This window comes from Rhinoraja longicauda, chromosome 31 (assembly GCF_053455715.1).
Source record: "Rhinoraja longicauda isolate Sanriku21f chromosome 31, sRhiLon1.1, whole genome shotgun sequence".
Classification (NCBI taxonomy): domain Eukaryota; kingdom Metazoa; phylum Chordata; class Chondrichthyes; order Rajiformes; family Arhynchobatidae; genus Rhinoraja; species Rhinoraja longicauda.
In genome coordinates, this window is record NC_135983.1 from 20647562 (window position 1) to 20661509 (window position 13948).

Here is a 13948-nt window from a genome sequence, read left to right on the forward strand (position 1 = left end):
CAACTCCATCCAAGGACCCAGTCTTTCCAGGTGAGATAGAGGTTCACCTGCACCTCCTCCAACCTCATCTATTGTATCCGCTGCTCTAGATGTCAACTTCTTTACATCGGCGAAACCAAACGCAGGCTCGACGATCGTTTTGCTCAACACCTTCACTCAGACCGCCTTAACCAACCTGATCTCCCGGTTGCTGAGCACTTCAACTCCCCCTCCCACTCCCAGTCTGACCTTTCAGTCATGGGCCTCCTCCAGTGCCATAGTGAGGCCCACCGGAAATTGGAGGAACAGCACCTCATATTTCGCTTGGGCAGCTTGCAGCCCAGCGGAATGAACATTGACTTCTCCAACTTTAGATAGTTCCTCTGTCCCTCTCTTCCCCCCCCTCCGCCTTCCCAGTTCTCCCTCTATCTTCCTGTCTCCACCTATATCCTTCCTTTGTCCCACCCCCCTGACATCAGTCTGAAGAAGGGTCTCGACCCGAAACGTCACCCATTCCTTCTCTCCTGAGATGCTGCCTGACCTGCTGAGCTACTCCAGCATTTTGTGAAATAAATACCTTCGATTTGTACCAGCATCTGCAGTTATTTTCTTACACTATTATTTCTATTATCCACCATTGCTCCCCTTATAACATTGAGCCAATCTGTGCACAACCACTGACTGACCTATCAAATCTGTCTTTATTAATGAACATTGGTCCCAGCCTCGAGTAATTTCTATTTGCTTTTCCCCATTTCTGTAAATTCATCTACTCACCATCACCAGCACTTCAAGTTCCTTTAACCCTGACATTGAACTTTCCTCCCTCTATCATTTAAGTGTTCAGTGGCTGAGATTTCATACCACCAGACTAGCATTCTGGAATTCTGTCCTTAAATCTCCTTGGAACATTTTCCATGTTGAAGGTGCTGTATAAATGAAATTTACTGTAAGTGTTCTTAAATTACACTGAACGACCTAATATATATGTGTAGGAAGGAACTGCAGTTGCTGTTTTAAACCGAAGATGGACACAAAAAGCTGGAGTAACTCAGCGGGACAGAAGCTTCTCTGGAGAGAAGGAACGAGTGACATTTCGGGTCAAGACCCTTCTTCAGACACTTTATATATATGTTTTGTCATGGGCCTCCTCCAGTGCCATAGTGAGGCCCACCGGAAATTGGAGGAACAGCACCTCATATTTCGCCTGGGCAGTTTGCAGCCCAGTGGTATGAACATCGACTTCTCCAACTTTAGATAGTTCCTCTGTCCCTCTCTTCCCCTCCTCCTTCCCAGATCTCCCTCTATCTTCCTGTCTCCACCTATATCCTTCCTTTGCCCCGCCCCCCTGACATCAGTCTGAAGAAGGGTCTCGACCCGAAACGTCACCCATTCCTTCTCTCCCGAGATGCTACCTGACCTGCTGAGTTACACCAGCATTTTGTGAATAAATACCTTCACTTTATATATATGTACTGTTAATGGTACAACACCGCCATCTATTGATAGAAATCTGGAGATACATATTTATTTTACATTGTCATGAGCAATGCAATACTTGCACCTCTTTTCTTTCCATCATCCAGGGCCCAGGCTCTCTTTCCAGTAGATACAATGTTTTAGATATTCTTCTTTAATTTTAATATACTTTAGTTAGTGTTTTACAAATCCTGATGCCATGACTTTGTTGATTGGGCAACCACTCTGTTGAAGCCACAAGCATGACTCCAAGTCACCATTCACCGAGTACGTTGATTTTCAGCAGAGTTATGGCACAAATAAGTGGCCATTTGGCCCATCCTTTATTGCTCGGTCAAGGAATAGATTTCAAGTTAAAATCTACTTCCTATATCTTGGTCACAACCCTTCATGACTTCATCCAGTCCTTTACACACATGGTGTTTGTTTCTCTCCATCATGATTTTATGTATGTCCACAGTATGCCCTAAACCGATACCATTCATTGATTTTCTTTTCTTAACTGCCCTCTAATCCTTCAACCAATTGACTTAAATCTACAGCAAAAAAACAACCGCTGAAGGAACTCAATGGGCCGAACAGCAGCTAAATTCCTCCAGCAGTTTGTTTTTCGCTTTAGATTCCAATTTCTGCAGTCTTTAGTGTCTCCTTTCTCAGTCTCTCTACCAAGAAAACTAGGTCATTTTAATTTCATCTTAATTACATCCCCTCCCAGTTTCAGAAATGTGCCCAGAGAATTTCCCCTTTCATTCTATGTTCCTAACTCACGGTGTAAATGGGTGTTCTTAGACCTGTGTCTGGAAATGTCCTATACAATATGTCACTAGGGAAAGGATTGCAACCTATGTATGATTTACCCTGGACCAGTCCTAGTTCATGTTAGGGTCGTTAAACCCCTCAATTATTACTGCTTGATATTTTTGCACTTCTTGAAAATTTGCTGAAGATAGACACAAGGAGCTGGAGTAACTCAGCGGGCCAGGCAGCATCTCTGGAGAGGAGGAATGGGTGACGTTTCGGGTTGAGAAACTTCTTCCCGAAACGTTACCCATTCCTTCTCTCCAGAGATGCTGCCTGTCCCGCTGAGTTACTCCAGCTTCTTGTGTCTATCTTATGTGTTATGGTCTGCACCTTGTGTAGAATTATGGGCAGCTGTGGGAAAATGTTATGTAACAAAGCGCTCATCTGGTGTGAGCACTAAGTTCATGGAATCTTAAACATGTTTGCGGACCTGCATTGACATGTTCATAATTGTTCTATGATTTCTTATGGACAGAAATGATTTCTCTGATTCTCTGTGATGTTATTGACAAATCATGGAACGGGAACAGCGCAACAGTGCCAACCAATGGTTGTAAGTGGTGTTGCAGGTAGAACAGGAGAGAAGATTTCAAAAAGCATTAATGAAAGCACAGAAAACAAGCAAACAGAGAAATCGTCAACATTTTGGGTTCAAAAGCACTCTGAAATGAGAAAGAAGTACATCAAGAGGCAAGAGTATTTTTAATTGTCATATGTACCAAAGACGTAACAATGAAATTCTTATTTGCAGCAGCATAACAAGTCTGCAAACACAATATAACTCAATAAACAAAAATATTCAATAAATTTTAAAAATCCCATTATTAGTCCAAAACAAATCCTAAATATGAATCGTGTGCAGGCATCTGAGATTAGTTTATCTTGGCATCATATTCAGCACAGACACTGTGGGCCAAAGGACCTGTTCCTGTGCTGCACTGTTTTATGTTCTATGTTCCAAGCGTCCAGCAATCTCTCAGTTCTGGTGTGGAATATCAGTCTTTATATTTGTGCTTATTTCTGGAGCAGGCTTGAACTCACAACTTTCTGACTGAAATATGAGTGTGTTATCAACTGAGCTGCAGCATGCAGTGGGAAAGGGAAGTTGATAAAGGATAGCAAACTCAACAGCTCGCTAATTGCAGAACAGTGCCTAAAAACATCCTCGCAAACTGCCCGAGCTCTGGCCACAGAAACCATGTGAAATGTTTTCAGCAAAACTTGTGCCTTGATCGGTGCTAATCCAGCCCTTCCTTCATATCTAGTCTGAATATACGTTGAAACGCTCTTGTCCTGACAAACCCCATCTCTGCACAGTGTGTATCTACTATTGCCTTCTCCCCCTGTCTTGCTGAAAAACAATCTGCACAAATGATTTCAGTACATTAACGATTATTTTCTTCCAGTTTAAAGAAAGAAAAGATAGAATGAGTTGCATTGTTATGATTGAAAATTGTCAGATGGTGGAAATTTGGCATAAAAGCAGGAAGTGCTGGTAATGCTCATCAGGCTTGAATGATTGAACGATGGAATTATTCAATCCAATGATTCAATGAGACATTACTGTCACATGTACGTCGGTAGAGTGAAATGCTTTGTTTTGCATACAACCTGATAAAATCGTACAGCAGACCTTACATAGGCCGTGCACAAGTGTCTGGTGCCAACAAAGTTACAAAAGTCGACCGAGCATTCCTATCTACTGCCTGCCACCTCATGTGGCAGCAGTCAGTATTTCATGAACCAGGACACCTAGGTCCTTCTGAACACCAAAGCCTTTCAATCTCTCGCCGCTTAGAAAATACAAAACTCTACTAATTTTTTCCTTCCAAAAATGGACGACGTTACATTTTTCCACATCACATTCCACCTCCCATGTTCTCGCCTGTTGACTTTGCTTATCTATATCCCCCGAAACTTTCTCTTTATCCTTCTCAAAATTAAGATTGAAGTGGCGGCACAGTAGCGTAGCTGGAAGAGCCGCTGTCTCACAGTGGCAGAGATCCAGGTTCGATCCTGACTTTGGGTGCTGTCTGTGGCGTTTGCATGTTCTCCCTGTGGCCGCATGGGTTTTCTCCGAGTGCTCTGATTTCCTCCCACATCCCAAAGACGTACAGGTTTGTAGGTTAATTGGCATTTGTACATTGCCCCTAGTGTTTAGGGAGTAGAAGAGAAAGAGGGATAATGTAGAACTAGTATGAATGTGTGATCGGTGGTCAGCATGGACTCAGTGGGCTAAAGGGCCCATTTTCAAGCTGTAACTCTAAACTTTAAACCAGCACTGTCACCCAACTTTATATCTTAAGCAAACCTGGATATGTTACACAGGGCTCTTTTATCAACATCGTCTGTGAGCATCTGGGGCACCAATCGCTTTAGCACCCCACTAATAACTGCTTCCCAATGCGAAAATGATCTGTTCATTCACAGTCTCTGTTTTTGGCTGTTCAACAATCCTCAGTCCATGCCGATCTAATATCACCCAGCTACTGTTGTCTAATTTTGTTTAATAATCTCTTGCCTGGGACCTTATCAAAGGTCTTCTGCCAGTCCAAATACATCACATCCACTGGTTTCTATTCTGTGGCTTACAGCCACAAAAACCCAGGCAGATTTGTCAAATATGGAAAAAATTCACATTGATTCTTTCTAATCCCAATATTATTTTCTAGTGCTCTGTTCCCCATTCAATTAGAGATTCCACTTTGCCAGGTGAGACTGGGTTCATTGAAATCCTCTCTCTGATCAAGATCCAAATGTTATGTATCACAAAATGCTGGAGTAACTCAGCGGGTCAGGCAGCATCTCAGGAGAGAAGGAATGGGTGATGTTTCGAGACCTGAAACGTCACCCATTCCTTCTCTCCTGAGATGCTGCCTGACCCGCTGAGTTACTCCAGCATTTTGTGATACCTTCGATTTGTACCAGCATCTGCAGTTATTTTCCTACACAAGATCCAAATGTTAGATTGATACACGATAGAGGGGCAGAGATTTTAATGCCGGATTTGCAGCTGATCACTTGCTGGCACAGATGTTGTCATCGGCATTTCCATGAACTCTGTTCCATCAACAGTTCCCACAACAGTTGCACACAAATCAGATGGAAACATTTGAAGAAATTTCCAATGCAAATGTGTTACCATGTCAGGATTGCAGGCTCTCACCCTGCTTCTGTTGAGACAGAGACTGGTGGCTTCTGACAATGGCAGGAGGAACATTGACCATCAGGGGCACGACCAACAAGGGAAAGCACGATCCAGAGAGTGATGGGGAATGTGTTAACCAGAAGGAGGAAGGGAGACGTGGGGACACAGAGTCACAGTGGTGTGTTGAGAACTGAGGCAAACAAAATGGAGGGGGGGGGGGGGGGAGAGGGACAGATGAACAACATAGAAGAGAAAGGCAGGATAGTGAGTGTTAGAAAGAATGGGAGGGGTGCAAAATCTGTGAGACAGACAGTCTTAAAGAAAAAAGAAATTAGATAAAGTGTGAAAGAAACCAAAATAAACATGTAAAAAGAGAACGGGGTGAATTTGCATAAAATCATAACCTATGGAAGAAATGGCAAATGGATAATGGAGAGATTATCAGAGGGCTAAAATAAGGTCAGTGGGATAATGGGGGGAGTATCATGGATAATGAAAAGGATATCAGAGAGATGATGGGGAATACCAGAAGGGTATTTGGACAATGGAAAATAGAGAGACTGTCAAAGATTTAATGGAAGAAATCAATATAAGGGACAGCAGATGGAATTATTAACTGTCAACGGAGGAATACCAGACACATTTGGAACTAGCAGGCAGGATTTAGTTCTGATAAAGATACATTGTCAGTTATGTCTTGAGATATTACCCCACAGGAAGCCGGCTTCTTTTGTCGTTGGCCTAATTTTAATGTCTGTAGGTGAGCTTTGCACCGTTATGAAAAATTTGTTTGGACAGTGGAATCTGGTGGTTCTGCGACTTGAGCCCATGGGGCGGTGCAGTGGCGCAGCGGTAGAGTTGCTGCCTGACAGCGCCAGAGACCCGGGCTCGATCCTGACCATGGGTGCTGTTTGTACTGAGTTTGTACGTTCTCCCTGTGAACTCCGGTTTTCTCCGGTTTCCTCCCACGCTCCAAAGTACAGGTTTGTATGTTAATTGGCTTGGTATAATTGTAAGTTGTCCCGAGTGTGTGTAGGATAGTGCAAGTGTGCGGGGAACGTTGGTCAGCGTGGATTCGGTGGGCCGAAGGGCCTGTTACTGCCCTGTATCTCTAAACTAACCTAAATTAAACAAAACATCTTGAGTGAGACATTTCTATGTGATTGTCAAATGTTAAGTAAAGAAGATCCAATATGGGTTGATGCAGGGACATTGGGAAGAGAACCCCTGAATGATATTCTTTGTTCTCAGCCAAGAATTAAATGACCAGCAAAGGTTTAGAGAAGCAGACGTTTGTGGCTTCAAATCGCTCACCAAAACATAACCCAGGTTAACACTCAAATACAATACCAAGGTACTGCTCAAATGAAGTGTGGGGACGTTTTTCCTGATGTCTTCAGCAATATTTATTGTTCTACCATTAGTAAAAATATATTTATCTTACTCCTGAGCGTGGGACCTTGCATGCAACGACTACACTTTGAAAGCATTGACTGGCTCAAAACTATTTTGGGACTTCCAAATATTTAATGGATGTTCTATCTTCATTACAGCCTCAAGAGGTTTACAGTTAGTGTTGAATGTTGGCCAAAAATATCTCCATTTAATCACACATATGCCTGCATTAGTCTATAGCCACACAGCTTCCCAAGAAATAGCAGGTACTTGGGAATGCCACCACCTGCAGGTTTCCCACTGGATTACATGGCATCATGACTGGAGAAACATTGCCATCCTACCCTATCCCTGCCTAACTGCATATGTTCACAAGAAGAAATGTAGCAGATCTTATAGAGGTGTACAAAATCATGAGAGGAATAGATCAGGTAGATGCACAGAGTGTCTTGCCCAGAGTAGGTGAATCGAGGTCCAGAGGACATAGGTTTAACATGAAGGGGAAAAGGTTAAATAGGAATCTGAGGGATAACTTTTTCACACAAAGGGTGGTGGGTGTATGGAACAAGCTGCCAAAGGAGGTAGCTGAGGCAGGAACTATCCTAATGTTTAAGAAGCAGTTAGACAGATACATGGGTAGAACAGATTTGGGGGAATATGGGCAAATCGCGGGCAGGTGGGACTGGTGTGTAGCTGGGACATGTTGGCCTATGTGGGCAAGTGGGCCGAAAGGCCTGTTTCCACTCAATGGCCCTATCAAGAAGGCAGTTTGCCCTATTCTTCTTGAGGCACATAATGGATGGCAAATATCTCACCTTGCCAGTTACCATCTCCACTATTAACTGTTAAAATTAGTGGACTTGCAACAACATTAAATAAAATTATCTGTTATTGCATTGAAGCATCCGTCTCCATTAAAGTGACAGTAGGCACCTTATATGAAGAAAGATGCCTAATCTATTAAATATCTCCAACATATTCTGGAGTGCTTTTCTAAAAAGCCATTATATGTGAGCGATCGCGATCATCAATCTACCATGTACTACAATAAACAGTAACAACTCTGTCCTTCTGCTGCTCCTTGTGCTTGGTTTTTCTTGTGCTTGAAGTCATTTAGTGACAAAAAGAAAGGTGAGATTGGCCAGTAGTTCTGGTTGCCTTAGGTACTCTGTAAAAATAAAGTCATAGAACAGTACAGCATGGGAATGGGTTCCTTCATCCCACAATGTCTGTGGCAAACATAATGCCAGCTTAAACTAGTCTTCTCTGCCTGCATGTGATCCACATCCCTCCATTTCCTGCATATTCATGCGCCTAACTAAAAGTATCTTAAATGCTGCTATCATAACTGCCTCCACCACCATCCCTGGCAATGCGTTCCAAACACCCACCACCCTTTGTATTTAAAAAAACTTGTCCCGTACACCTCATTTAAACTTTGCGCATCTCACCTTAATGCTATGCCCTCTAGTTCTTGACATTTCCACCTTGCGGAAGGTTTCTGACTGTGTATCCCATCTATGCTCTCATTATTTTATAGACTTCTATCTGGTCTCACCTCAACCTCCGACGCTCCAGAGGAAATAATCCAAGTTTGTTCAGCCTCTCCTAATAGATAATACCCTCTAATCCAGGCAGCATTTTGGGAAACCTCTTCTGCACCCCTCCTAAGCCTTTGCATCCTTCCTGTAATGGGGTGACCAGAACAGCACACAATACTCCAAATGCAATCTAACCAAAGTCCTGTAAAGCTTATATTTTTTAGAATCCATTTTTCCAATTGAAGAACATCTCACCTGCTCATTCAAGGCCTAAAATCAACGAACCCTTGCAATCTCTCACCCATAACTTTCGGCTCTGTGTATATCCCCACATACATATCTCTGTTTGCTTAACTAACGCAACCTATGTTTGTTCCTGAATGTATAAATCTGTTTGTTTATTTGCCTTTATCTGTCCTCTTGTACATTATTCACATTCACATCCATATTCCCTTTCACTCCATGTGAACATATAATACGTGTTTCATATTTCAGATATTTTAGTACACAACAGTTAGTATGCATCTGTGTGGACCGTATTGGATCTGTCAATATTGAGCATGGGTTAATATGGGATTGCAAAATTATACCTATGCAGCTGTTTATGTTAAATGCCTTTTACTTTTACTGTCACTTTCAATCATATCTTCTCCCTTCTGGTTCTTGTTCCTTGTTATTTTCCTCCCTTCATTTTGTCTTTTCTTCTTCCCGCTTTATCTCTCTTCGTCACTTGGTTTATTTTTCTGTTTTCTCCGTATCTTCAACTGGGCGGTTTTCTGCCCCAACCAACCCCAAAGCTTTCTCTGCACAGTTGAGATAAGAATTCCGTTATCTGGGAGATGCAAGTGTGGTATTTAGAAAGAAGAAATGTAAGAAATTACATTGTGCATTGATATTGTGCATTACAGTTGTTTTCAGGCTAGAGGGATATGTTTAGTGTACCCCGACTATCAAGGTTCTTAATATATGATAATGACTTGGATTTGGGCACAATTTCCAAAATTACACAAACCTTAGAACCATGGTAAACTCTAAATAGGACAGTTGTAGGTTGCAGACAGAAGGAACTGCAGATGCAGAACCTGCAGTAGCCTTCTTCAGACTGCTTGCAGTAAGCTCTCAAACCGCTACTATAATCAGTGTGAAGAAGGGTCTCGACCTGAAACGTCTCCTATCCATGACCTCCACAGATGCTGCCTGACCTGCTGAGTTACTCCGGCACTTTGTGTTTGTTTTTAGTTGTAGGAGAGAGACAGGCTGGTGGTTTGGGCAGTTGCAGGGAAGACAAAATCTAATGCAGTGTTTGCATTTACACGGGAAGAACGAGGAGTGACAATATAAACTAGGGGGCATAATTCTACAAGGAGTATTGGAAAGGAGAGCTACTGGGTGTAAATAATTAAAAGGGGTTGAACAGATTAAGAAAGAGGCTTTAAAAAGCATTCTGATCATCAGAAATAGAAATGTAGAGAACGTTGAGATATATAGAGAAAGACAGAGGGTGTTGAGTGCCTGGAAGGCACTGCCAGGGGTGGTGGTGGAGGAGGCAGATACAATAGTGGCATTTAATAGCCTATTGGATCAGCACATGGATTGAACATGGAAAAGAGCGGTATGGGTCACGTGCAGAGGGGGCAGAGGAGGTTAGTTTAACCTGTCATTATGTTTAGCAAGGGCACTGTGGGCTACGCGGCCTGTTCCCCCTGTGCTGTACTGTTCTCTATTCCTGGTTCTAATCCTTACAAAAACATTGGTTCAGTAAAGTATCCAGTTCTGGGCAGTGTACTTAAGGAAAGACGTGAAGAGCTTATAAAGAAATTTATGTGAATGACTCTAGGCCACATCTAGATGAGAAACTTTGGTTACATCAATAGACCAGAGAAACTGGGGTTGTTTTCCTTGGAGCAAAGAAGGTTATGGGAGGGTGGGGGGAGGTATTTAAGACCATGAAAGGTCTACACAGAGCATACTGAGGCAGTTCACATTGATGGAAGGACGAAGAGCCAAGGAACAAAAGATGAGCATGATTGGCCATCCCTAATTGCCCATGAGAACATGGTGGTGAGCCACTTCCTTGAACCATGGCAGTCTTGGGTAAGACTTACCTATAGTACTGTGTGTTGGGGTTCCAGATTTAGACCCAGTGATGATGAAGGAAAGGTGAAATATCTGCAACAGAATGGCATGCAAATTAAAAGGAAATTAGGAACTGGTTTCTATGCACCCGAGCCCTTGCCCTTGTTGATAATAGAGATTCTGTACTTGGGAGCTGCTGTTGGAGGAGACTGTAGATGGTCTGGTGAACCCATGGTGTGGGGTATGAACATTCAAGGTGGTGAATTAAGAGCATCATCGAGTCATACAGCACGGAAACAGGCACTCCAGACTAACTCGTCCATTTCTCCAAGTTCTCCAAGATGCCCCATCTAAGCAAGTCCCATTTGCCCACATTTGGCCCATATCTCTCTCTATAAACCTTTCCTATCCATCAACCCTATCCCCAAGAGTTTTTTAAGTACTGCTATAATATCTGCCTCCGTGTACCCATCACCCTCTGAGTGAAAAAGTTACCCCTCAGGTTTGTATTAAAACATGCCCCTCTCATCTTATAACCATGCCCTCTAGTTTTTGATTCACCTTACCCTGGGCAACAAAAAAAAATGTCATGAAGGTCTTAAAGACGGCAATAAGGCACTTATATGAGAAGCTGGGAAGGCTTCTCAGTATAAAGGGGGAATGAGAGTTATCAGGGCAAGGATAAAGTCGTGAAGGTCTATGCAGTGTACATAGCAACTCTACATTAATTATGCTGCCCTTTTATTATCACAGAAATAAACCGTGAATTGTTTACACATTATAAAATCAGAACAATCCACACTGGGGAAATGTGATGCCTAATCTGAGTGAATGGCACAGGTTTCATTGTCAACACAAAACTGGATGTCTATTATAAATGTTATGCATCAAAGCATTTTTCGTTTTAAACCAAAAATGATTGGCATTCTCAATAATAGTTCTAAATTTACCGATATATTGTTTTGTAAGTGAACCAGTCACTATCATCTCAGTTTATGCCTTGACTGGTTGGATGGCAGTCTTTTTGTTTATGTTCATGTTTATCTCTTTCAGTGTCTCTTCCAAGCATTTCTGTCTGGTTGCCTTGCTCTCTGCTCCCGTCTCTCCCTCTTTTTAGATGAGTTCTCTTCGAATTTAAACTCTCTCTCTCTCTCTCTCTCTCTCTCTCTTTCTCTCTCTCTAACATAAAGTGACAACAAGCATACATAAAGCACGTGCAAGGCAAGAGATTTCACCCCGGGCAGGATTAGAGTGGTGCTAATCGTCAAACGAGTTCCAAAGGAGAGAACAGTTGCTGAGTCGGGAGATGTTGGGAGGATCAGAAGGTAGTAAAGATGGAATCATGAAGGTAAACTCTCCGTGGATATTTCTGCCTCTGATATCTGTGTACACGCCTCTGAGGAAGGGTCTCAACCCGAAACGTCACCTGTCCATATTCTCCGGAGATGCTGCCTAACCCGCTGAGTTACTCCAGCACTTTGCGTCCTTTGCTGTTTATTTAAGTCTGAGAGCATATTTCCTTTCATTCTCTTGTGTTTTGTTTGTCCGTGTCCATGTGTGGGATATACGCGATTAAACAACAGGTGCTGAAAGAAAATCACACGGTCAGGCAGCATCCGTGGTGAGAGAAAGGATTAATGTTTCAGGTAAAGGACATCGTCGGTTCTCTCAAACGCAGAGGCTGCCTGACCTTCTGAGTACTTCCAGTACTTTATGCCTTTATTTTACATTTCCAGCGCTCGCTGTGTTTGACTATTTTGTCAAACTCTTTAACTCTGGGCATTGATTCGTGTTTGTGTCTGCATCTCTCTCCTCTCTATTGGTCTCCCAGGCAGGACAGCGTTGTCCCTTTACTCCGGTGCTATTGGGTATTGCAGAGGGGGGGGGGGGGAAACAGATTTGTGGAGAAAATAATTATCAGATTGAAAAATCAGGGCGGGCTACAACAAAAAAAAAAAAGAGAGAGAGAAAACGCCAAAGTATCAGAGCCCGGCTGAATATAACGCGCAGATTATTCATGCAGCAGCGAGTTTGTACAAGTTCAGGTGCAACCTGCCCCGTGCGTCCGGGAGTTCGGACTCCCGTTTACAATTGACACACAGGAGCAACCTACACGGGGCTTCAGCGACACGTCCCAGCTACAGCCTGCAAACTAGGTGAGTGGTAAACGCAGCGGGACCAGGGTTCGCCAACAAGATCATAAACGCAAGGAAAAGCGAAGTCGATGAGCCGCAGATGCAGGTTTACAAACCAAAACAAAGAAAAAAGGACACAAAGAATTGGAGTAACTCAGCGGGTCGGGCAGCATCCATGGGGGGTCACATTACGGGTCGGGACCCTTCGGACAAGTTGGGCGTTTGAGGTGCGGGTCGATGAATGTTTCAGGGAGCGAGGAAAGTGGTCCAGAGAATGGTAGTCTGCAGGAAAGTGTGCTGCAGAATGGTCTTAGTTTGTATCTGGTCTGTGTATTGTGCTCGGGGAGGTTTATGAATCGGATTTGAAAGTTAACAGGACCTGGGCAGTAGATTTATCCTCGTCCCCGTCTCTGCTGGGGCCAGTTCGACCACCCCCCCAACCCCACTCCTCACAGTTATACACTCAGTCACAGAAAACCATCCCCATCTCCCCCCTCTTTCCCAGCCTCTCTCGATTTTATGTAGACACAAAATGCTGGAGTAACTCAGCGGGTCAGGCAGCATCTCGGGAGAGAAGGAATGGGTGACGTTTCGGGTCGAGGTCTCGCCCCATTCCTTCTCTCCCTGACCCGCTGAGTTCCTCCAGCATTATGTGCCTACATTCGATTTAAAGCAGCATCTGCAGTTTTTTTTCCTACTCTCTCGATTTTATCCTCCCCCCCCCCCCCACCTCATCCCAGTCTCCCCCTAAACCCAGTCTTTCTCCAATCCCAGTTTCTCGCCACTCCCAACAACTCTGAAATGCAGTCTACTGTATTCCCAAATCCAGATTTCTTCTCGATCTTATTCACTTTAAATATCGATATCGCCACAAATAGTCTCCCAAGAAACCCAGATCTCCCCAGTGCAAGTCTTTCCCCTTTCACACTACATCTCTGGCAAACTAATCCCACTTTTCCCCAATTAAAATTTCTCCCCAGTTCGCAGGTCCGATTGAACTACGGTTGATTAAAGGAGTCCCCACCAATATGGTCAATTGTCTTTTTGGATGTTATATTTATTAGAGATCCTCGTGATGTTACCTGCGCTTGCGGGCTAAGAGTTGTAGAGAGAGGTTGGATGGGCTGGGACTTTATTTCTTTGGAGTGTTGCAGGCTGAGAGGTGAGTTTAATGGTTCAATTGTTTCTTTATTGTCACGTGTAGCAGGTACGGTGAAAAACTTTTTTTTGTTGCGTATAGCTCAGCAAGTTTACTAAGTATATACAAGATCACCAGGGCCGTGGATGAAGAGTACGCTCACTGTCATTTTCCCAAGGTTGAGGATTCTAAAATTAGAGGGCATAGACTTAAGGAGAGAGGGGGGAGGTTTAAGAGGGATCGCAGGGGGCAACTT

At 43.4% G+C, this 13948-nt stretch overlaps 1 protein-coding gene across 1 annotated transcript in view; it reads left to right on the plus strand.

Moving 5' to 3' along the window:
* The first annotated feature begins 12414 nt into the window (after positions 1 to 12414).
* The window catches only part of gfi1b (growth factor independent 1B transcription repressor), a 30116-nt gene continuing 28582 nt past the window's right edge, over positions 12415 to 13948 (plus strand). The window contains exon 1 of the mRNA XM_078425823.1: positions 12415 to 12575. The gene's annotated coding sequence lies outside the window, so the exon portion shown is untranslated. The remainder of the gene's footprint in view (positions 12576 to 13948) is intronic.